Source organism: Varanus komodoensis, unplaced genomic scaffold (assembly GCF_004798865.1).
Source record: "Varanus komodoensis strain SLA01 unplaced genomic scaffold, ASM479886v1 scaffold10, whole genome shotgun sequence".
Lineage (NCBI taxonomy): Eukaryota > Metazoa > Chordata > Lepidosauria > Squamata > Varanidae > Varanus > Varanus komodoensis.
Window position 1 is genome coordinate 34,865,095 of NW_025335269.1, and position 26,467 is coordinate 34,891,561.

Consider the following 26,467-nt stretch of genomic DNA (forward strand, 5'->3'; position numbering starts at 1 on the left):
GCCGAACCCCTAGACGGGTTTGGCACCACGGATGGCTCCTTTAAAGTCCGGAGAAAAATCTGACACAGACACACAGCCCTGATGACACCGGCACCACCAGTCTTTGCTGGAGACATTCCTCCACCGTCTGTTGCAGTATGAAAATGAGTCCTGCAGGTCTCACTCATCTCGTAAAGGACTCCCAGATTACCTCCGCTCACTTATCCCATGGCAGGGAAGTATGCCAAGGCCACTGCAAGTCAGCGAGGATCAAGATAAAAAACGCTTTTGGTTGTTTAGGGATCTCACATGTTTGTGTAGAGATTTTAATTGATCTGAATGCCTTGTACATGCTTCCTACCTAATCACTCATCAATAAAATACTACTGATGCTCTGGTGGTGGTGGTAGGAAGATAATACAGCAGAATCCTTGCTTAGTGGAACCTGCCTGGTTTGCTTAGGATGGAGGCAGTATTAAGTCAACAGCTAGACGGTATAATATTTTAAAATGGAGGATCTATAGTTGCTTGCTACATTCTCCTGTCTCATGGCCTCAGGGTCACAGAGACCTGAAACCTCACATCACCTGGCAGAGCTCAGCCTTCCTCCTCCCTATCATCTTATGACACTACTCTGCACATGTTCTGGCTAGAACATAAGTCAGGCTGTTCGCGCTTCTTCTTTTCCTTGTATCCCTACCAAGCTACTTCAGTTGACTAGATGAAGTGATCTGGAGAGCTTGAAACCTTGCATATTTCTTTTGATTTTTGAGTTGGCATAATTAAGGTAAAACACTATCAGAATTTTGCAGCATTTTTTCTTAGGGGTCATACAAATGCTTTTGCTTTAAGGGGAGTGCAGATGTTCCGAGAACTTCACTCATGCTGGACCCTTTCTCATGTCACTGGATGTGTGTCTCTGCCCTTTCTGCAAGCAGAAGTGGCTTGCACCCCAGCAGACTGTGAGTTGAATAACCTACATTTGCCTTTGTGATCTGTGAATTGGTCATGATCTCAGTCATTCTTCCAACAGTCTTGCACAGTAGGCCAGTAGTAGGGCTACTTGCATATAATATAACCTGCTACAGCTAGTTTGGTACTAAACAGGAAGCGCTTGTCCTTGTTGTGTACTTTACAGTGCTAGCCTTTCACACTAGGACCAGTACTGCCCCCTACATACACTCATTTACTATCTTGTATTTTCCCTCTTCCTAGGAAATCTTTCACTTATCCAATAAGATTTTGAAAGCGGAGGAAATCTAAATCCCAATAGCAAGGCAAATAGAATTCTCTTCCGTTCCCTGTGCCTCTGGGACCACATCCACTGGCTGAGGAGTGGCGCAGAACTGGGGAGAGCACAGGAGTGGCACACATTTTTGATACACATCCGCCGTGTCAATTTCCTCCCGAGCAAGCTTTTTAATGTCCTGGATACCTTTCTCAGATATTTGTGGTGCATCGCCTAAACCCCCTGCAGGAATAAGTGGGTAACTCTTGATGGGCTGCTTTAAAAAAAAAAATGCCGCGTGTGTTGGCAGGATAGAACTCTGCCCTCAAGTTTACGGCTATCTGTCACTTCTAATAGCTTCTCTCTCTCTATTGGAAATATGGTGTGCAGATGAGCCGGATGTCCTGCAGGGGGCCTGGTAGTGAGCCGTCTTCGAAACGGCTGGGAAGCTGCTTCACAGTGACCTGAATAGCAGCGCTCTGCATCAAGCCCATCTGCTTTACATGCAGCCGGCGTAAGCGAGAGGCACCTAGGAGCCCGGCTGATACGGCTGTTGCAGAGCACTTATTGCTTCAATACATTTAGACGCAGCACCTCTGTAATTTGTCTCGACGTGATTATCATCTTTTGTCTTACCAAACTGACCCTTTTATCTGTCTTAGCTCCGCTTCCTTCCGTTCTCCCAGGATGCATTGACAGGGGACAATGGCAATGAACAGGGGCAGGGGAATAAAATGGCACAGCGGAGGGTTGGTGGCAGGGTGGTGGGAGAAGAGCATGTTAACGGTTATTTTTCTGTTGGTGGTAGTGGCAGGTTTTCCTTTCAAAGCAGCCTTCTTAAATTAGCAATCTGCTGTGCGTATGTGTTAGAAAGAGAAAGCGATCACACCAGAGGAAGGGAAGGACTTTCAGCATGTGTGTTATGCAATGCTAGGATGCTTGCAGCCTTCTGCTCATTTGCATCTATCCTGACCTGAATTGTAAGAGCTACCTGCCCATGACAGCACTGCCGTTTGAAAGCGTGGCTGTTAGCATTTTGCTATAGGTATCTACAGTGCTCTCCGGATTTTCTTTTTCAAAAAATCTGTGTCTGTGACATTAGTGTGAAGTCAGGATAAAACGTTGCCCCTACATGGCACTTTCCTTAACCTAATTGCTTTGAAAGGACAGTTCATTCTGATTATATTTTAGCCCTTCAGGTGTGGAAGGTTGATTGCTTCTCCAACCAAGTTCAAAGTTGGCACTTTTCTTGAAGTTTAGTCAATGAAATTCAGCCGGTGAAGCCTGAAAGCTCAAGTGTGATTTCTGTGGGAACAGGGGGCAGAGAGTGTTGAAATTGAAGTTTAATCCTTTTACCTTCAAATGGGTCTCAACATGCTTTTTCTAAGGTCTTTTCTATGTATTGTGCATTCATCATTTCACGTCCATGGTTGTGTATGGGTTCGTTTGACTTTGAAGTGACCCTCCAGTTTCATTTCTGGGTCTAATCTGCACTTTCTGTGAAGGTTTCTACAGCAAAGAAAATGCAATGTTTAATTATGGAAGTAAAAGAAAGCGTGATTGCCTCTTGTGCGTTTGCACTACTCTGCTGTACCACGCTGCCACCTAGAGTATGTGTAACAAAAAGCAAGAAAGGAAACACTTTTCATGTAGTGCTCAGTTCTGCGATAACACTGGAAGTAGGTACAGCAGATTAGCAGCTTATTAATAGCCTCATGTAGGAAAAGCTATTAACATGTAGGACACGTTCCCCAGAAAAGGTTGATTTTTCCCTTTCTCAAGTATTTCAACATACATACATACATACATATAAATGTGTGTGTGTGTTGAACTTCACACACACTGGACAGATAAAAGGATCAGTTCGGTAAGGCATATGTTGAAATTTTCAACATTTTCCAAGAGGGGGTGGGGGATTCTGACAGAATATTCTGGGGAAAGAAGGACTTTTAGAATAGGGGAGGTCTCCAAAAGTTTTGGACTATAATTCTCAGAATTCCTGGTCTTTAACCATGCTCATTTGGGCTAATAGGAACTAAAGTTCAAAACAGCTTCTGTATATAGTTTTTCATTCTGAGTTTTGTCCATCGACTGGAGAGCCATAGGGGAAGCTTAAAGCACTGACCCCCTTTCAGGTCAAAATCTGAAACCTGATGACAATATGCAAAAGAGACAATGTCAGATCGTTCATAAAGCAAAGGCAGGTTCAGACACTTAAGTGAATGGATCCTCCTTTAGAGAAAAGTACTTTTTTTACTCAGAAAAGTAAATTTTTTGCTCAGTCAGCCCCCATATGTACCCCACTGTAAAATAGAAGGAATCAGTGGCCCTCAGAGATGTGTACCATTTCAAATTTCTTGGCAATTGGAAGATATATCTTAGTAAAGCCCAGGAGTAAGAGGGCAGTTTAATGAATAGCCCACTCAGAGCATCTGCCCTGCTGCCAACACTGCTGGCCGAACAGGGGTTGAATGTCTGACCTGGCCATCTGTGCAATGCACACAGTTGAATGCACACAGGACAAATTGTATGCTGATTTCTGAGCTGAAATTGAGAAATCAACTGCATAATTTGAGCCTACATGCACTGGATTGTCTGTGTGCAGGTCCCTCCTGAAATGTAGGCTTTGCAGTGGCCAGGTGGCGACACAAGAATTGGAGAAAAGCGGAAGCAAGGCAAGCTCTTACTTCTGCCCCGTGCAGGGAAGAGGCATCCAAATCACCCACCTCCCACCACTATTTTCAATGTTCAAGATGTCCCAAGCCTCTCCACACTTGCAGTCTGGGCTGGGGTTGTAGAAGACGCTTCTGTACTAGCAACATATGAGGCCACCTTATATTGAGTCAGACGTAGAGGATGCCATCAACATAGAGGATGGACACCAGCTGTGTTTCAAACAGAGGACTGTCCACCATAAAAGAAGACACATGACCAAGTAAGACAGGTAGATCATGCTCAATGCTATGTCCTACCTTGAAATACCTGGAGGTCTAAGCCCAGCTTCCATCCAAACACTGCCTCTATTGTGGATTGGTAGACAGGGTCTGTCTTTGGTTCTAAGGGCTGGGCCGCATCTAGATGTTGAAGGTATGCCGTAACATTGTGACATTTTCAGACCTTGTTCCTGTGGCATAGCTCAGTTATGCCAAGATGGTTGTCTATGAGGCACGCCACCTTCCACAGATGCTACCGTGTGACATTCCCTCTGCCACGTAGCTTTGTCTCTTCCACCTGGTCTGTCCTATTCATACGCTCTTGGCCTGCTTCTGAAAACTCTCCACATCAAGTCAACCAGAAATCCGTTCCAGTGGCAGCAGGGAGGATCTCTGCCAACCAATCATACAAAAATTTCCCTCACAGCTTCGGGGATTTGAGATACTGCCTTTAATATCTGTACTCACAGATCACCAATCCGGAGTGGCGTGTGTGTTCCTGTTGCAAGTCCCATTCCACTCTCTGAAGCTAGGGGCATCCCTGAAGCACCAAAGCTGTCCTCAGGGCTGAGCCCACCGTGCTTCCTTTTCTTCTGCCTCTGCGCTCCTCCCCTTCCACACAGCCTTGGCATAAGTCAGCAGGATGCGAAGCCTCCCTTGCTCTAGCTGTTATATCATGAATCAGGCCACCTGGGTAACTGAGGCCATAAAAATACACCCTTAACTTTGGACCTCTCCTCGTCTCCTGTCATATCCTTCCCTGCTCAGATGAATCCTATTTCACTTTTGGAGTTGTGGCTTGGTGAAGATAAGAGCTTTCCTTCTTAACAAGACCCAGATTTTAATTTTACCTCTCCGTTGCCTCTGCCAGTGTCACTCTGCCAAGCTAGCAATGGCGTTATCCTAGGCTGGCTTTTTGCCACCCAGCATTTGGCCTTAGTGATTGACAGAGCGAGCAGCATGTGGCAGACAGCAGAGTCTGTTCAACGCGCTGCCGGGACAAGCAGAGCGTTGCCCTCGGGGGGTAGCACAGGGAAGGAGAAAAACACCCCACCTGTGTTTTAAACCCACTTTCCCCCAGATCAGAGGATGCAGCGAACCTAGAAGGAAAGAAGACAGAAAGCTTTTGTTGCCTTAGATTTCCGATAGGATGCATACAGTATAGACTTGGAAAGCTATTTAGGGTTCTATCTACAAAGCAGACGACTGTAGTGTAGGATTGCTCCACATCCACCAATCAGGAGGCTTTCTTTTTTTCCTGTTTATAGCACAGCGGGCCAGTTCGCATGCCGTGACAGCCACTGTGGCTTAATGTACCCACGGGTCCTTATGTGTTATGCCAGGTGCTTGCGGAAACCATTCCTGCGTGGTGCTCACGGGGGGCAGGCTAGCTGTGGTTTGAACACACCGGGTTTGCCATGGTAGGAAATTGTGCAAGCGCTTTCTTTCCCTCAAGCAATCCCTGCTGCCTTGGTTCACATGATAGGACAAGCAACAGCAAGGAGGGGGGCTGTGGGCCCTGTTCAAAACTGCTGCAGGTTCCTGGCACAATGCGACAACTCCCCATTAAGCCACCATGGGTTGTTGTATTGCATTATATAAGCCACCATGGGTTAATGAGTGTACATATTTATCATCTTCTTAGGTGGCATAATTCACAGGATTGTTCTTACAACAATTGTTCTTGCACTGTATGGGGGGCTGCCTTGGAAGATGATCCGGATGCTTCAAACAGAGCTGCGCAGATGATCCGGATGCATTCAAAACAGAGCAGCACAGCTGTTAATGAGGACTGGTCCTCCAGCAGCTGCATGGGCTGCCCATGGTCACCCAGCCCCAATTTGAAGCGCTCACATTGACATTTTTTCTAACTTTAGTTGCATAGTCATGGCTGACCCATCACGACTCCATGGGCAACATTCCTCCAGGCTTTCCTGTCCTCCACCAAGCCTCAGCTGTAATAAATAAGTTGGTTAGTATGAGAGATGAAGCGTGTTCAGATACAGCCCAAGCGTCTAGTAAATGGTAAGGGGGAGCGGATTGGTTCCTCTGATCTCTGATAGGAGACCCTCTGTCCATGCCCAACGTCTCTGTGTGAACACGGGAATGGGAACTTGGATTTGCCAGTGCACTGCCACTGGGGGTATGGCTAACAGGTGCCATTGTGCTCCTCTCTCACAGGTGTACCATGAATACTGCCCGAACACCCCATGCTTATCACTGATAGGTCCACAGATAGCCATTTCCTGGTTCAGAGAGACTTGGAGCTCTCTGGAGAGTGTTATTTCAGCAGATCTTGTCCTCAGACCGAAAGGGAGTGACTCTGCCTCTCAGGTCTGGGCTCACATACAGCAAATTCCTGCCTGGCACCTTGTTCTCTCTGCTCCTGAGGCCCTGAGGGTAGGCTGGCCACAAAAGAGTTGCCAGAGAGGAAATGCAGCATCACAAAGGAGATTTGCACAGAATATGCATGTTTTAGTCAGGAAGAGGCAGGCAGTAGATCTCCAGATGTTAGAGATGTTAACACCCATTTCTGACCATTGGGCACATTGGCAGGGGATTCTGGGAATTGAAGACCAAAGGAGCTACCTTTTCTGCTCTGGTAATGGGCATATATCCGTATCCATCTAGAAACCATGACAGTACTTTAAATGGAACTAGAGAATCTCTTGCAACAGTTGGGAGGCAGATGGTCACGTGATGTGCACACTTCCATGGCCAGATGTGAACTGATGTGGGCAACAATGCCTGCTCTTTTTTGCTAGTCCTGAGTTGGGCTGAGCAGACCTTCAGACAGGGGATACTTTCAACCAGAGGGCTGTTTTCTGCAAAAGAGGACACATGGCCACCCTATACCAGGAGGCCGGGGGAAACAAGGGGGCTCAGGAGCAACCCAGGGCCCCAGAGAACTGAGATGGATGCCCTCAGGCCTGGGGCAATGAGATCAGGCTCTAGTGGCGTCGCAAGGTCGCTGGCTGTGTGTGTCCATGTGTGCATGCACAGGTCTTCTGCGGCTACAACTCACAACAAATTTGATAGATCTCCAGCTCTGAAACAATGATGTTTTGATAGAAAACATTTTGACTGCTTACTTGCCTAAGAATGCAAGTAATCCCCAAAGAGGCTGCTCTGAGTGACCCTATTTGCCATACTTTCAGTAATCCTACTGTTTAAGATTACTAGCTAGATCCTTCTTTCAAGGCCTTCAGCAGGGTAGCCTCTGCTACAACAAGCCGCCACTGCTGCTTTTTCAACTGGCACCAGGTAGCTACCATTGCTATTTCTCAGAATGCCCTGTAGCCATCCCACATCAAGGGTCTACTGGGAAATTAAAATGGTGGCCCTATAGTGCCGGCAGAAGGAACACCTGATTTTTATTTATTTTTTTAAATTCAGGGCTGAGCCCCAGCCTGGCTTTGTTTTGAGTTGGGTCTTCTGCTCTCAGGACCAGGCCATGGCCAATCACCGGTGAATCACGAAGTGTGTAGTGTCCGGGCTGAATGAAAATGGAGTGCTGAATATCAAATATCATCAGCATACTAATTATAACAAATGCTGTCTTTCTGAACAAGGTTTCCTGGCCTTTTCTCACACATGGCAAATAGGATGGGAGACCAAATCTGATTATTTGTCCATCCTGAGAGATGATCTACACATTCTGAATGATGATCCACACATGGGATGGTTGTAAACTGTCTTAGGAAACCTCCTGCTCTGAAAGGCGGCCTAGAACTATTTTTTCAAAAAATACAGAGACAAACCAACCATACTGAAATGGTCTCACATCAAACTGTGGATGAGGCACTAAAGTCCTTGTTGCAGCCAACCAGCTGCTTCGATCTGGCGGATGCTGCATTGTCTACAACTAAGCGTTCCGGCTATTGTCCCATAGGCATGTCCACAACACACACCGGGTGAGAGCGACTCTGAAAAGAACTACCTCGTAGGGAAGAGAGGTTCTCTCCGAGCCCTCTCCCCAGTGCTCTGTTTTCCTATGTGCAGAGAATTTTTAAAATGTGGAGGACCAGTCAAGCGCATAATTCCCCCACTTACAGTGGTACAGGCTCGACTGAGCCAGGCTGCCTGTGATCATTCTGAATCAGCTGCATTCTGTGTTTGCAAGATGTGACCTTCTCTAATACCAATAGAAAACTCTAACCTTCTTGCCAGCCCACACCTTCAGCATCAACACGAGGAGGAGTGTATTTAGTTTTTGGAGACACAATGTAGTCTTGCGATTAGAACAGTTTCTACCATTATGTACTAATTCAGCTATGCTATTTCTAAAAGTGAATAATGGCACCGGTTCGTGCAAAAAGGTCTTTGTACAGCTGTCCTTCCTATCTGGTATGAAACAATCCTTATGACAGTTACAGCTCGCCGATAGACTGTGGAGAAGCCAGATGTCTGATCGTCCTTCTGTACCGCTTTTGTCAGATGGTTACCACTGAGTACATAAAACATGAGACTACAAAAATATGGGGCCTTCACTTGTCTGCATAAATCTGGGCCTTGCGATTCCGCAAGGGAGATGCATGAATTCTAGACTTTTGGTGTATGAACTACAATAACATCTGGAAAAAAATTGTACTGGCATGTTGTTGATTTGCAGAAGAGTATTTCAGCCATGCTGCTTTTTAAAATGGGGCAACCTGTGCCATCCTGTACAGAGGAGATAATCTTTTATAGTTAGTGTGATATATTTTGTATCTGAAAAATGTTTTTAAATTTGGAAAAGATGGTGAAGTTGTAAACTGCCCAAAAAGCTTTAGCTGTGGGGTAGTTCAGAAATGAAATAAATAATGTACTTATGTATAATGGTCTTCAGACCTTTCTGGATAAATCCTTGATTTTTATTTTATATATATATATATATATATATATATATATATATATATATATATTCAGCTACATTCTCCTGATAGAGCTACTCTCTTTTAATATATTTTTATAAGCATAGCCTAAGAACTACGGCTTTTCCTGAAAAATTTAAAGACAGTGCAAAATGAGACACTGTAAATTCATTAAGAGTGTGTGTATTTGGGTTGATCACGATCACCCTTAAAGTCAGCCAAGTGCATATAGGCTTGCTTCTTCGGGGAACAGGTAGCCTTTGGCTGAAAAATTGTATTGCAGCACAAGGGATAGCGTGGCTACTCTATGAGGGCAACTTAACGCTTGCGGCATTATCATTCATGGACTGCATTTCATGTTAGACTCAATGAGATGTGTAACTACGCATTCCTACCAGATGGTGCACTAGGCTTGATCAATTGCATATAATAAATTGTTATGATAGTGCGGCTGCATTTAGGTCCAAGACATTCCTCTCTCTCCGCCCTCATTCAGCACGATGTACAGTAGTCCTGGACACTGGCCTTGTATCTCGGTGAGTGACTGAAAATCTGGTCCCCGGCAGTTGCAGCGAACAATGAATGCTGTTTAGCATTGTTTCAAGCTTCCCTCTTGCTATCTTTGGTGTCCTTGTGACTTCTGCATCCTTTATGTGTGGATTAGTATCTTTTATGATACTGAAACCCTTCTTGTTTTGTCACGTCTGAAATGCAAGCATCAGAGCCATCATCCAAGCTTAGGTTACATGGCCAGGTTCTTAAGTTACTCTATCCAGCAACTTTTTCTTGTACAGCAGTAACTTGCCTAAAATGTTTTAAAAATGCAATGTCTACATTAAATGTCCACACGATAACATTTTATACTTGCCCAATGCATTTTATCACACTCAAAATAGCTTTGTAAACATACAGTTTAAAAGGAAAAAAGTGATAATTGTATTCTACAAAAGCACTCAAGCAAATGGAATATAATGAAAATGTTGAAATTTAGGTTTTGGGTTATTGAGGGGGAGGGCTGTTCTATAAAAAGAATATTTCTAGGGTGAACATTTCCTTTATCGCTTTCTTTAATGCGATGCTGTGAATAGGGTAAAATATTCTAACACATTTTAATGCCTTGGCTTTGACACGATTTTTAAAAAATCTGTTTTAACTAAGAAATCTTTATCCATCTTGACCACTTGTGTACATAATAGAAATGGAAACGGCAAAATGTGGTTCCATGAGGAGCTGCTATGCAACATAGCAGTGCTGGTTGCTTTCCACGGGGCTACAATTCCAGCACTGCTTAATCACTGCACAAAAGTGTTCCACTGTGATCAGTGGCATTTCACGAATTCTGCATTTAAGAAGGGTGTTCAAGATGTTGTAGGAGAAGGACGAGGACATGGGATCCTGCCCATTTCCTCTTCCTCTTGCAACTGTTCTTATCCCCTCCCCATGGTGTTCCAGGGGATGGGGGTTCCCACTCACCCAAAGCAGCTTACAAGGGGTTGCAAACAGGATGGAGGAATCAGTAAAAATCACATCTCCACCATAAGCAGAACACCATTCATTTGAAGTTTGGATCCAGCCTGATTTACAAGACATGTTTGGCACTGGAAAGCCATTGTATTTTGGAATAAAGAGTGTTAGACTAGAATCTAGATCTGGAGAAGAATCCCCACTCAGCCACAGAAATCACCGGGTGACTTAGTTTTCCCACTGCAAAGAATAATCCTGCAGGAGAAAGAGATGCATGCACAACACCCTGACAACCTTCCTGGAAGAAGAGTGTGTTAAAAACCTTAAGAATAAATGCAGATAATTTCTAATAAACATTTGGCCTCTGCAGAAATCACAATTCTGTGCACATTCATTTTAGTCATGTTAATCTATGGAATGCTTAGTGTGTGGTGTGATTGCAAGTCATCAAGGCCTCATCGCTAAAATCCAAAGCCAGAATTCCAGCAGTTAAGCTGTCTCTGAAGTCCGATTTGACATGGCATAGTTCACAGTCTGCCCTAAGCTGCTGACCTCCAGATGCAACCTAGTGCAGCTCCCGCCATCCCTAGCCATCACTGTGAAATACAACTCTGCATTTCAAGTTGGAATAGCACCTTGACCCTCTTCCATACCCATTTTCAAGAGAGGGGCAGGAAAGTGCAGAGCATATTGCAAGGCAATTGGTGTCCTGAAGATTGATATCATACGCCAGGAGCAGGCCTGTCTCTTGCTCACTGCAGGCAGTTCAGGTAGGATTGTCTGATCTGGAGGAGGAGGTGGAGGTGTAAGGGCAGGGGACAAGGTCTCTGAAGTTTCAGGGTCACCTAATGAAGTTTCTCAGGCAGAGTGTGAGAATCAGTCTGTTTTGGAAAGGGTGGAAGGGGGGGGGTTGCGGTGGGGGGCACAGATGCCTGACCCAGCCCTTGATCCAGAAAGGTGACTGGAGCTGTTCAGTTAGAGGGTCTCCAGCATTCGTGCCATTTGGCCATCAAGCAGCAAGAAGGTGGGGTCCAAAGCTTTACTGCAAGGGATGGATGGATGGAGGGGAAGATTCCAGTTGGGATTCAACTCTTTACAGCAGCCTTCTCCAACCTGGTGGCCTTCAGAGGCATTTGGACTGCAACTTCTAGAATTCCCAGTCAATGGTCCTGCTGGATGGGAATTCTGGGAATTGCAGTCCAAATGCCTCTGAAGGGCACAAGGTTGGGGAAAGCTGCTTTACAGGGATACTTCTCCCTCAACATTGGCAGAAGGTTTTGAACTGCATTTCCCAAATTCATAGTATACTCCCTATATGTTGAATGGGTTAACTTTTAAACCACTGTGAGATTATTTCCTCTGAAATGGTGCTATGCTTTGATGATGAGAAAGCAACAATTCTGATTTCAAGAACTCTAAGTGAGCTATCTCTGAGCACCCAAAGTCTCCTGCTGTAGCCTGAAAGAAGGTCCCAAAGGTGTGGCATCACACTGCTATTTAGAAGGAATCATGTTCTTTCAAAAATAAAACAAAACCCCTTGTTGGGAAGTTTCAGTCATTCCCTAAAGGAACAATGGAGGCTTTAGAATCAAGCCTTTCCTCTCTCTTGCAGACCTCAGTGAATATCTGCATGAACAAAAGCAAAACGGCAATTTTTTTTGTTCTTTTTTTTTTTTAAAGAAACATAACAATGCTTGAGGGAAATGGAGGTTTAGGCTTTGTATTTTGTACCTTATTTAGAGTCAAACTGTCACTCCTATACCCTGCCATATCCCCCAAATTAAACCCACAATTTGTCTATACGTTCTCTCTTGCCTTGATGTTCCTGCAGGCACAAGTCTGACAAACTGTAAATTGTGTGACTGTTTTAAAAATCTCTGCAGCAACACAATGATGAGGTGTATGACAGACCATATCTTGGAGCATTTGATCTCGTCTGTTTTTATGTGAAAGATCTCCAGAGTTGTGGCTAAAGGCAGGGACGTTAAACATGACTAGCTTTCTCTAAAAGTCAACATCAGGGCCTTTAGTGAGCTGTGATGTGTACAGGATCTTACTGGATGTGATTTGCTTTGGCAGCATGCACAGCTTTGAGTATGATTAGAAACAGGCCAATTTAGGTCTTGGAAGTGACCTCTGTGCTTGTTCGCGATGCCCCACGCTCTCGGTCTGGTCCGTGAATGTTCTTTGTCTACCACTGCTTCTGACAGTATCCAGGCAGAGCCTCCTGCCCCTGTCTCCATCCATCCTTCTCAGAGGAATGGCTGGCTGGCTGCCGCACCTTTGCTGCGATGGGACAGCTCCGGTGGGAAGTCCGCAAGGGCCCAGGCAGGGGGCGAAGGGGGCAAGGGAGAGGCATGCCACATCCACTGTTCGGGAGATTTTCTCCACGAGGATTTTATCCTGTCATTTAACTGAACTACTTGGAAAAGCTCCACTGGACTACCCTGTGAGGATGCAATGCCAAGGGAGAAATATTTCTTCTTCACCACCTTCACTGCCACAGTGTAGGCTCGGTCAGATTTAAAGATGTCTGTCTCTGCCTCCACTCTAGTAATCTCCCAGCCTGCTCCATCGCCCACAACTCAGACATATACCACGGTGCTGCGCAGGCTCTGCTCGGAGGGAGAGGGGGCCTTGGCACAAATGTGTCTACTGCTCAGGTCATTTCTGCGCTCCACAGAGTTGAAGCGACCTGAGCTTCAACTGAGACTTCTGCTTCCAGATTCTCTGTGGGATTAAGATGGGCTCGTTTACACAAGTCTGCCCCCACCCCAGTTTTTTCCTTCTTTCTCTGCCTTTCTATGCATTTTATTACACCACCACTAGGTAGTGCGGTGGTATACACAAATACTCATGTGTTTCATCCTGCCATTAACAGCTGCAGCAGACTTTGCCCGCTAGATTTCTGCCTCCGCCCTCCAATAGCCATAAAGAATGGGAGAAGTCCTGGAGGAGGACGTGTCGTGCAAAGTGGCAAAAGTGAGGAAGCCCACTAAACATATTTAAAGGCTGCTGGTCTTCGGTTGTTTGGAGGCTCCACCCCTTTTAGCACACTCCAGATCTGGCTGTCCAGGATACCCAAAGTCCAGTTAGGAGCAATCTGTCAATGCATTTCCTTCAGTTCCCTCTCTAAACTTAGCCATTCCTTCCATTGCCTGTATGGCTGTCTTGCCATCAAAGGGGACACGCTTGTTCTTCGCACATTTTCTTGTTCTTCTGTCACAGGAAACTACTTTTGATACAGAGAAACAGAAAATTATTGGCTCCTTTCAGTGATATATGAGTATCCAAGTTGAACACGTGTCTTGCTTGTCAATTTTTTGGTAGAAACAGCAATGCAGTATTGCCTTTCTTGAAAAAAGGATTTAAAAAAATGTTGTTAGTCACCAGCACATGAGCAATGCAACCAAGCCTGCAGATGATCAATCCAGAACTTTTATTATTTATTTATTTGGAATTTTTGTATGCCGTCCCATTTGCATAAGCCTCGGGACGGCTTCCAACATATAAATAAATATCTATACAAATGCATACAACTTTTCTACATGGTGCTCTTAAAAAGAGTATCTGCTTTTGCTTTCATCACAGAATTGAGATCCAGGTTTTATACAGATATTTCCCCCTTGCTTTTCCTCTACATGACTTCTAGGTGGTGCTCTGCAATAGCAGAATATGGTAATCGTACAAGTAACAAGCTACTTATCTTTTTCTTTCAGAAATAATACCTCATTTTTCCTGTTCTAAAAAATAACTGGGAAGGTGCTCTTAAACAGACACTAAACTGAAGGACCCAACATCAGCTGAAGAACCTGTAAACAACCATGAGATAGGAATCATAATTGCACAATAAATGCCTTCTATAAAAAGGTTCACAGAGCAAGTTTCTTCAGTGTAAATGGTGCTCTGCAATGAGGATTTATTCATACTAATGCTCCAAAGAACAGAAATAATATGAGGAACATTTTAATTATTTTTTCCTCCTTTTGTCTTTTCTACAAAATACTAATACTGAATATATTCCCTGTTTCTGGAATATATTCAGATTCATTAATTGAAATAGCTTAAATGTGATTATTCTTTTATGCATTAACTAATTATAGAGTTCTATTAATTTTAATATTGAAAATTAATATGTTTTGTACCAATTATACTTTTGATAAAGTTAAACAGTTTCTCTAGTACAATTTAACCAAATATATGAGCATGCAAATGTTATAATAGAAGCACTAAATTTATCTTGGTGACTCTTATACTAAGGATTGGTCTTATTTGGAATTTTATACATAATGGGTTGGCTCCAGAGCTCCTGTGAGAGAAACTCTACATACCTTTGGACAAAGGCAGGAAGGAGACAATTTTTTCTCCATCCTGCACACCCTGGATCCCCTAAAAAGCCATCCAGGTGGGCTGAGGGATCATCCAGAAAGCTCGGGAAGTGGCACAGGGGCTGCTGTGGGGAGGAGGAATTGGCCAAACATGTTTTCCCCTGCTTCCTCCTGCATCAACTAACTCTCAGTTTCTTCCACAGTGGAAGAAGCCCTTCCATCCACAGAAGGGACACTCTGGGCCCAACCTGATGTATATTTTCAGAGAATCATAGAATCACAGAATAGTAGAGTTGGAAGGGACATTGGGAACATGAGGGCAAATACAATTTATAGACGTCCTGAAACTTGCTGGAATGGCTCCCATGACTAGAATCCAACAAATGAAGGACACAGCTTGTTCAAGAAGAACAGAAGGAAGAGAAAAGGAGGCAATATTGTGCTATATGCTTAAGATGCATATTTCTTCACAGAAATATAGCAGGATGAGATTGGTAGCCCCATCAAGAACATCTAGATTGAAATAAATGGAGCAAAGACTAAAAGGAACCATTCAGCTATCAAGATCTTCCAGAACGGCCTGTTCTGGCCCATTTTCCAGGCACACATGAAAGGGCTTTCTCCATGGTCATCCCCTCGGGAACTACGATTGGCCCCCCTTCCTTGACTTTTAGAAAGTCTGCACGCAAACGCCTCTGTTTAATTTAGCCTTTTACATTATGCCGTTCTAATGCTCTTTTTAAAATTCTTCTGTGTTTCCTTTGTTTTCCATTCTCATGAAACAACTTGATGGCTTTTTACTGAATAAGACAGTATATCAATATTTATACTGCAGGCGTGCATATATATGGACAGACAGACACAATGAATGAATGCAGAGTGCTTCTAGGCAGAGAATTCCTAGAGTTTCTCTTCAGGAGGCAATGGATGTCGTTGCGTGATGTGACACCGTACCCTGCAGGGAAGCTGCATTCATGGAATGAACCATGCTGCACCTGAACAAGGATGTATTTATGTATGTATTTATTTATTAAAAGCTTTTATATTCCATCCCCTACAAAATATCTCGAGACAGCTTACAATAAATAAGCAGATTTATCCATTCTGCATCTTTCTAGATGCTTGGGACTACAACTTCCAACATTTCAGACCATTGACTATACTGGCAGGAGTCAAGGGGAGTTGGAACGCAGAAGATCTGCTTTCACATGCAAAAGTCTTTTCAGAGCTATGCTTTGCAACTCTTAGTTGGGAGGAAAGGAATGGATTTGAAGCCTGGCTTTGCAAATGTCCATGGATGTTGCTTGCTGTTGCTTCCCAGGACATTAGTTAAGATACTGATCAGTTGAGGAAGTCAGAACGGTGCAATTGCACACCTCCAAAATACGGATGAATTTTAAAAAACAAAATATTTGCACCTATTTCTGGTACCACATGCACACACATGTGGCAAATCTGTGATGGCTGCAGTGATGTTCTGCTTGGTCACTGGTGCCCTGGACAAGCTGGGCGAGGATGGGAAAGGGGTTTTGCCACACTTGCCAAGTGGCTCACCCACCACTTCCTCCAACCCTCACTGGGGCGATCGCCTGGGTTTAAATGACACAACACGCCCCGGTAGCTTCAACAACCTCTGAAACAATCCATGTATTGTCAGGGTGGTTGGTGGACACTGTGACTCCTCACCCAGGTAAGTTGTACTGGCTGGTACGCCCAGCTGTTTTGTGGCCATGCTGTCTTGCTCCTCTTAGCAGATTTTCCGCAGCAAGGAGTGTGCAGGGGCATCTGGAACCTGCTCCCCCATCCCAGCTGGTAAATTTTAATGAACACAGCAGGGCCATGGCAGGGTGCAAACCTCATCCGGAAGGCCCCCTCCTTCCCAGGTGATCCTCCTTCCAATTGTGCAGGCACACACTTCAGCTTGCTCACAATTTACCCTCTCTTTCTCTTGACAATTGTGCTCCTATCTTTACAAGCTCATTTATTTATAATATTCAAATAGGCTAATTAGCATGTATAGCAGCCATACTAATAATACCATCAGAATTTATCCAAAGAAAATGAAAGAGGAGAATTTAATTTGAAGGTGTCTGAAGAAAAATAAAAGATCTGCCTGCCTCCTTTTTATTTTTCTTTTTTCTTATTTTAATATGTATATCTGACCTTTTTGCATGATAGCTTTTGGGGCTATATATGTAGGGTTTTCAGACAGGCTCCCATCTGTGAAGCACTTAAAATTTAGATTTCTGCAATTAATTTAAAGATTAATCCCTTAACTGAGTGTGTTTCATTTTTCTGTACAGAGATGATTTTGTATGGATACCAACTGAATGGATTTTTAGGCTGCAGTTTTGTACACACTTACCTGGCTGGCAGTCCTTTTATACTCAGTACAGAATGCACTGCTAGCTGGTTGATCATTTCCTATTTAATTGGTTAAACTCTGCGGTCTTATCCCCACCCCCCACATATCCCCCCTTCCCCCTCTGAGGCCCAGGGGTGACCTGGGGAGGGGGCAGCCATGGAGGTGCGTCCCACGCCAGCTGTGAGGTGTGAGATGAGCGCTTGGTCTTCTGAGCTGGAGCACCAAAGTCAGAAGACCTCAGTGCTTTGGCTTCGAAAAATCCTACAGTCTCCCATTAAATCCTATGTTAATCACTCCCTAATTAAATTTAACTGCACACTAGCTTACGTGTCTTTTTGAACCAATGCCTCAAATAGAAAGGGAAATGCCTTGCTCATGTTTCAAATGGTACCCAAGGATAGAAAATGCCAAAGTTAAGGAGTGGCCACACAAAATGTCTTTTGTGCAGCATTAACAACCTTATAGTTTGAGATACTGTATATTGATTGTTCTCCTCTTTTGATTTTTGAATCAAAGGTGATGCTTTTGTGACGGGAAATGTAAGTTCTTTTCGGATGGAGGTGGGAATGTGCAATGACACTCTCTTCTCTTTTTTTCAGTATTGTTGTCACCATTATTTCCCTTATCCCCAGCTTCTACGGGGTGTCGTGTTGTTGTTACTGTTCTCGTTACTCCATTATGGGCAGTCCTAGCCAGTGGGAGATCACAGCACAAATGGAATGCTGTGGCGACACTCCAGAGCCAATCGCAGTGGGCTGCATGATGATGTCACCGCTATGAAGCCCAGTGGGAGTGAAGGAGGTGTTTCCTAAGCAAACAAACAATTTCAAAGCTTTGCGGTCATTAAAACATTCCTAAAAGAGCTACAAAACTGTTCAGATAAAATGCTTCCTTCCCCCCATTCACACACACCAAGTCTGGTCTAGATTTGGTGAATAGGAGAAAGTTCCTCATTGATCTAAATCTTGTGGTGGAACACAGAAATGAAACCAGGTAGGCTGTGGATAACCTCAATATAACTTGTGTATTTGACATAGCATATTCTGTGACTAGCAAAGAGGGAGAAAAAAACTCCAATGTCAAGATCAAAAGGAAAGTTTCATCTCTAGATCTGAGCTCTCTTCACAGGGAAGTTTATGTTCATCCTAAACATCTCATTCTGAGGTTAGCAGTTTATACCAAGCGAGGAACATGATGCTGTTATTAAAATCTGCACCTAACTTAGAGCAGAAGACTATTTTGTGTTTGGAGTCCATTTTCCTGCACAAAACCCCTGTTTTGGCATTCTCCTGTCACAGAATTCATATCGCATGGAGAGCATGACCTGGCCCTGTGGCCGGGGCCCCTACTGAGTACAGGCTGGTGGGGTGGGTGAGGACGAAAGCAGGCTCCCCATTGATCCAGAGGTCAAGGGGCCCCTAGGAGCGTTGAACTGGTTACCTGAAGGAGCGCTTACGTCCATATATGCCCAGCCGCCCCCTGAGATCGTTATTTGTTTTTTTGGCGCCAGGCAAAGACCTTTTTATTTAAGCAGCATTTTAAATGTTAATATTATTGAATTTTATTTGGCCAGGGCGGCTTATTTTATTCTACTGTATATATTTTAATTGTTATTGTTTTAATTTATTGTGTATTTTATTCAATGTTGTGAGCCGCCCTGAGGCTTCAGCAAGGGGCGGCATAGAAATGTTTTAATTAATTAATTCCTCTCTTGTCCCAGACACCTCCTGCTTGGAGGGAGAGGGTGGCTAGGCATGATTGAATCTACTTCCCTGGATACTGGGTGTGTGAGCTGCCCTGGACTATCTCTCACGGGATGCTAATCTCACAGTGGGATAGTGCCCACATGGAGCGAGAAGCCTCAAGAAAAAGTGAACTGATCTCTGGTTTTATTTATTTACCTATTTATTTAAAACATTTTACCCTGTCTTATATCCAAACCAGATCTCTAGACAGCTTACAGAAGGACAAAAACCATGACAGCACTTGAATAAAAGATAATCTTCTGTATATAAAATATAGAATAAAAATAATTTGACTTTAAAATACTGAGTTAATAGAAATTAAAAACCATTCAACTTTAAAATACTGGCCTGGCACTGAAATAAATAAAGTTTCAGCACCAGGTGCACTTCACTGGGGAGCAGGTTCAAAAGTTGGGGTGCTAGCACAGAGAAGGCCCTTCCCTGGGTCACCTTCTAGCCTCTTTGAAAGAGGGGTCCTAGAGAAGGACCTCAGTGGAAGATCTTAAAGTTCAGGTAGGTGTATATGGAAGGAGAGGATTCTTTAGGGCTTTATATGTTAACATTAGCACCTTAAATGAATCGGTAACCAGTGAAGATGATATGGGACTGGTGTTATATGATCTTGTCTGCCAGTCCTAGTAAGTAGCCTACTGATTGAAGTATCCAGACCATTTTCAAGGGTAACCCCATGCAGGGCACATTGCAATAGCCCAGACAGGACGTTACCAGAGCATGGATTACCGTTGCTAGGCTCTGCCAGTCCAGGTAAGGACATAGTTGATGGACCAACTGAAGCTGGTGGAAAGTGCTCCTTGCCGCAGCAGCCACCTGAGATTCCAAGGATAGCTCTGGGTCGAGGAGCACTCCCAGGCTATGCGCCCTGTCCCTCAGGGAGTCCCTGAGCAATCCCATCCAGAGCAGGCCGAATATCACTCAGCTGGACGGATGATCCGCCTATCAACAGCACCTCTGTCCTATCTGGATTAAGCCTCAATTTATTGGCCCTCATCCAGACCATCACACTGACCGGGCACTCATTCAGAACTGTCACTGCCTCACTTAGATTAGGTGAGAAGGATCTGACCATGACAAAGGTTACTTCCCTCACTTCCAACCTCCTGTCCAGTCAAAAAACCAGATCAAGAATGCAAACTTTTTCATGTGTTGCACCAATAATTGAAGATATTTTAAATAGGATTTTATTAAATACATGAAAATTCTGAGTAAAACTTAATGTTGCAGAACATCCATGTATGACTCCTTATGAAGATGATTTTTTGAGCTCGATCTCAAATATATTGTCTTTCTTTTTCAGGGAATGGACACATGCCCTTGCCCCAAAAGATTACAACTGAAATTGGATGGAGAACACAGTGATGTGTGGTAAGTCAAGGCCTTGTCTCATATATCCTTTCCAGTGCCAAGATCAGCCAAAGTTACTCATTTGTGTGCACCCTGATGATCTAATGTGTGGCACATCACAACAAAATATAGAGTTTTCTCGATGATGCTGACCCAATTCTGGAGCTCTCTGCCCTGAGAGATTCACCCTGTCATCCTTTTTATTGGTTTTGGAAGGCAGGTCAAAACCATTGTATTACAAAGAGCTTTTAACAGAAGTCAGTGCATGCTTTAAATTGAACTATGGCTACTTATAGTCTTCTTTGGCAATAGTCTATTTATGTATTTTCACATTTTTAGTCCACAGTGGACATCCCAGGGTGGCCTTCACACCTGAGCTGTGGATGGGATAATATAAAAATAAATAAGTGAAATCAGACAATTAAAACATCCTGGAATAAATGTGTAAAAGAGATAAAAGCAAATATAAATGCTAATGGTAATATTGTTCAGACAAAACACAGCACTGGACTGGACTGCCAAAGGCCTTCCTGAAGTATCTTTGTCACATGATGTAAGTTGCATGATCTTCTTGGACTCACCAAGGAGGTCGTTCCAGAGGCCCCGGCAGAATAAAGCCTGGCTCACACTGTTCCCGGCATGCTCATATTGTGGACATGCAGCATTTATCTCAAAGGTAGCCCCTTATGAAAAGAGGAAATGCATCATTAAAATAGAAACCAAAAAAGACATCATGCCCTTTGCATATACTGATAGATAGAAGGATAGATGCACCTGCAGACATAATGATTATCATTTAAATAGGAATACTGCCATAGTGTGGAAGGCTGCATAGCTGCTTCTACAGCCTGCTGGCCAAACACTTGCCATAGATGGATAACCATCCTTAGGGTCCAGTCTCTTCAAACTGGAAGTAAGCAGGAGAAGCTTTAAAATGCAGGACAGAAGATGGTCCTCTGGCAGTCCTTCCAGTAGAGGACTGTCCTCGGCAAAAAGGGACATTTGGCCTGCTGCATCTCATTGTGCTCCTTCTGTCAAGAGGCTGTTCTTGCCGCTGCCTCCCAGCTGGGGGCCTGTCCTGTTGTTTTCCCCTACCAATGGGCTTCCCTTCCAAATCAGAACACTGCCTGCTTAGAGGGATACCACTGCTAACTGGTCAAGTGCATCTCCTTGGGAGAGACAGCCCCAAAGTGACAGAGCCATCAGAGAGGCCCTGTGCAGGGATTTCACCTGGCCATGAAATGAGGAATCTAACAGGCATGCAGAGAAGCCCTGCTCTCCACTTCCCCATCCGTCTTCTCCCAAGAGAGACGACAGGAAAGGCATTTCTAGTTGTGCTAGTCTGAGCGCGAGCAGAATCTTTCCTGCTGCTGGGAGCCCTGCTTTCTCAGTTGTTGGGAAGGGTAGAATGGTTGATCAGGTGAACATCTGGAGAAGTTCCCTTTCTTTTATTGTTACATTTACAGTACACCCTGCTCTTTTTGGGGGGGGGGGTTTGGGAGGGGGAGTTGTTTGCTTCCTCCAAGGAAACATACAGAATCCTACTCCTTCTTCTTGATCCTCCTGCAGTGCTAGGCTGAGTGAGCTAGGCTGAGAGTCAGCAGGTGGCCCAAACTCATCTGGTGAGCTCCATGGATGAGTGGGGATTGAACGCCGATATTCCAGGTCTCCATCTAAATGCCCACTGTTGGGAAAATCAGGCCACAGCTAAGAGGAAAGTCAAGGTATTCCAGAAATGTCCTCTGGAATAAAAATAAAATCATGAAGACTCCTGTCCTCAGCTATTTCTCTCCCACTTCCTGCTTCCATCTTAAACAGCCAGTATAAACTTGTGGGATGTCCCACACTGGTTATGGGCACTGAACATCTGCTTTGCAATAAGTGCACTCATTTGTAGCAAAGTCAGAAGGAAACCTCTGACCTGGAAGACCCGGAGTATCCAGAGTCTGCTGCCAGCAGGGTAAGAGGAGGTATTCTTTGGCTCTCCATCCTCTTTTTAATAAATTATATTAAATGGAAACAATATTTTAATATTTAAAACCAGTTACAGTAAAATACTAGAGCCTCTGGCCTTTCCCAGAGGTGATGAAACTCTGAGCACTTAAATGGGAACTTATTTATTTAAAACTTTTCTATATTGTCCACTACCAAATAGTCTCAGGATGGTCTTACAATAAAACAAAGTAAAGCACAGCAGCAATTCTGTACAATGAAACCTCAATTAAAATCACAAGCTAAACCTTAAAATACTGGGAAGATAAAAAGGCCTCCCCAGGTCTCCCCAGAACCATCCTCTCCCCAGACTTTCATTTACTTTCTCATAGTTTCAAATCGGAAGGCTAAGCACATTTCTGCAAAGAGGCTTTTATTGTGTGCTTGCCATTTCCTACTCACAGTTGGTTGCGGGTTCTTTGGGCAATCATGTGACCCTCCAGTTTCTGTTTTGTTTGTTTGTTTCTTTGAGAGTTGGGTTCTTTGGTTTTGTTTTGCTTTGTTTTTTGAACAGGAAAAATAGAGCATTTAATTGAGAAAGTGAATGAAAACACACCTCCTTGTTGCATCCTCAGGCACACTGCAGTGCCAGCGATGAAGCAGGCCAGAGCGCAGGAAAACAGAAGAGGAAACGCTCCCTGTGTGGGGCGCAGATCTCAGTGTCACAATGAAACCGAAAGCGGAAACTGAAACCACTGATATGAAGGGGCTCCAGGAAAAGGAACTGTGCAGTAAATAAAGCTGGGAAGTAGCTTTGGCTTAGAGGTAATTGCTGATAGGAGGACACAGTCAATTCAGGCCATTTGCGACCGAGCTTTCTTCTTCACCTGGGGTGCCATCGCGTGGGTATAAGCAAAATCTGGACTCATGAACCATCCATCCATTCATGAAGCAAAACAGAACGAGAATAAATACAGCACCTGATGTCAGAAAAGGATTACATGAAAAACAAGAGGGATAAAGTACTTTCAGAAACCTGTCATGATGGGAATATGATGTAACCTCACTGTAGAACAAGGGTATTTTCCCCCTATAGGGGAGGCCAGAGAAATCCTACCCAGACAGGACAACATGGCTCCCTCACATATTGCTGGAGGGAGGCTCACCTGTACGGAACAGGGCAGCAAGTTGCTCCATGGCTGGTGCTAATTTAATCCCACAATGAAATGTGAGCACAAGCTTGACCCAACAGCTGTTGCATGCACTACTTTGGCAGGTCACGTTGTCGCCATGGCTTTCAGCATCCGAGCTGGTGCAGGTGTTTCGATTTCTGCTTTGAATCTCTCTCTCTCTCTCTCTCTCTCTCCCTCTCTCTTCCCCTTCCCTCTCTCCCTCGCTCTCTCTCTCCCTCAAGCATGCTTTGAAAATTTGTTTGGATATTCTAAAAGACCCTAAATACACTAATACAGGGATCTTGTGATCCCTGGGAAACCATGGAATCCCCCTCCCAAAGTGGAAGTACTGCAACAGCCTCGGGAAGGAAAGTCCAGTTTCTGATCTCCCACTCCTCACATCTGTCACAGTAAGAGCCATATGGGCTGTCCTTCTCTTGCTGGCTGCAAATGTAGCCCCGGAAAAGGGGGCAGCCTGATGGGCAGTGGGAAGAGAACAGAGGCTGGTACATGAGAAAGGCTCACCCACGTGCCCTCTCTAGATGGACTCAAAGGCCTCACTGGAGGAAAAGCCTTTAATGTTTGTTGAATTATATTCTTGTTATGCCATCAACTCCCCTGTGAAGACTACAGCCTTGAAAGGAGGCTAAGAAATGGATTAAGTAGATAAAACAGTAAAAGATAGAAATATCGCTGTATTGCTGCCTTCAGAGCCAGCATTCCCCATATTGCCATGGCTTCTGAAATGCTTTCCTGCAAAACATAACTGATTCACTCCTTTGTGGTCCTTTTCACAGAGTTGAGTACAGTCTTGAATGCGCAGGCCCATTCACAAGGAACTGTGACTCCCTAAACCGAGCCTTTAAAATGGATTGTGAGATTGCTCTTGCTACAGCGACAACAACTGCTTACTACACCAAAGAATTGTCTGTTCAATAAAAGGTATGTTTAGAAAGTACTAATAAAGTTTAGAGAACCACTTGGTGGTGGGGAAAAATATCCTAACAGCAATCTTTTGGTGGAAATGACACTGTTTTGGTACCAGGAAGACAATTATCCCAAAGGGTAGCAGATGAAAGGTTCAGAATTTTCAAGCTTCTGATAAACAGGTGCAAACAGGCCCATTCCCTGTAGGCTGAAAATGAAAACTGACATTTAAGGACATCGTCCCTGAACAAATAGCAGAGCTAGTTAAAAAGACTGGGGCAGCGGGAGAGGGTGTAGAAAACACAGTGATAGTTATTGGCAGAAGTAGAGGGAAGCGAGGTAGCATGTGAAACATTTTTCCAGATCTATGTCTCCTCCAAACACCTTTAGACAATGCAGCCTTTGTGTCTCTTTGTGCAGGCAATATCAAATGTGCTTTGCAAACATGCCATTAGAGGACACAACAGCGCTTTACAGAGCCAAAGGTTTGTAAGGGAAGAGTGGGCAAGGGGTGGGGGAGAGGTTTCTGCCTATCACAAACAGAATGGCCAGCACTGCTAGGGAATAATGTCCACTGGCAAATATTCTTGTCAAATTGGACAAACATTCAGGCAATTGGAATCAAGGTCTGTGGGATTTTGTTGAGGAATGGTGAAGGACTCATAACTGTCCACAACTCTCTCTCCGGAACTGCAGTTGGATCCCAAAGTACAGGCAAAGGCATGGGATTGGGTTAATAAGGAGTACATCACACCAATAGGATTAAAGGTCACTCTAGAAGTAATTCCAAAAAATAATACAATACAATACAATTTGGCCGCTGACCCAACATGTAGGAAACCCAGACAAAACCAAAGCTCGTTTCCCTAAAATGAAGCCTCATTGATATCAGTGCAACTTCCAAAAACAGGTGTTGATGAGTTTTATGATTTCATGCCTTAGAATATCGACCTTGTTGACTTCTAATCCTCACTTTAAATGTGAGGCAAGGTATTATGATGTCCCTCTGGATTCCTCTTTTTCTCAGTTCTAACTCACATGCTTACCTGGTTCTCCACCACTGGAGAAGCACTGACTACATTCAGAGAGAAAGAGTAATGGAAGGCCATCGCATTTCCCGTGTCCTCCTTCACTTCTTCTTTGTCCCCTCTTCCTCACCACTTGGGATGCTGGGAAGTAGAATATTGCCAGGAACACTTGAAAATGGAAGTTGCCTCTAGGAAAACAGCTTCCCTTTGGATTAATAGATTATGAAGCTTCAGACAGGACCCTTGCATCCCCTCCCTTCAATGTTGTAAAGAATATTGCTGTAGGCACAGTACAAATAATAAATAACAAACAATTCATTGTTTCAAGAGGCTCCCGCAAAACATTAGCTAAGCACGGTGACTCTGTGTTGACACAAAAACAACTCAGCGATGGCAGTTTGGTGAGCTGCCACCACACCCATTGTTTTCTTCCTCTTTTGATAGTGCTTCCTATTGCTGGAAATCAGGGTTAGGCAACCTGGCACCCTTCAGATGTTTTGGACTACAGTTCCCATAACCCCTGACCTTGGGCCTTTTTGGCTGGGGTTTATGGGAGCTATAGCATTCAAGTCAAGGGAAAATGGAAGAAGGAGCACTTTGCAACTGCACTTTCTCAGTTTGCCTGCCTGCCTGCCTGCCTGCCTTCCTTTGAAGGCTTCTTTCACTTTGTTGGTGGAGCTGCAGGCTTGATTTGAAGGAATTGCCAGCGAGATTTTTAAAGCTGGAACAGCTTAGCTTGGGGCGTCCTCCTTTTTCTTATATCTTCTCATCTTCTTGCCCTGAGGATGACTGTGAATGAGGTCTCTACAACTTGGTCCATAAAGATGAAGTTGGATATCGACCTAACCAGACCACGTCAGGAGTCTAGAGGAGTGTGTGTTCAACTACTCAGTGCTTGGGCCTGTTGTGCATGTGAGAAGAGCATGCACGCACCAGGTGTCTTTAAGCAAAACAAAACAAAAAAAGCTCAGCTATTTATTATCACAATGTGGATTGGAAGGGGACAAACCTAGTGCAACTTTAGTGAGAAATTCACAATGCAGGCTGTTGCCCCTTAACAAATCCAGCATTGGTCTGGTCTGTAAGAGGATTGCACAGGCTGCTGATGCAAAGGTTAACTGGTCTCTAACATTTGTGTCCTGTTTAAGAAG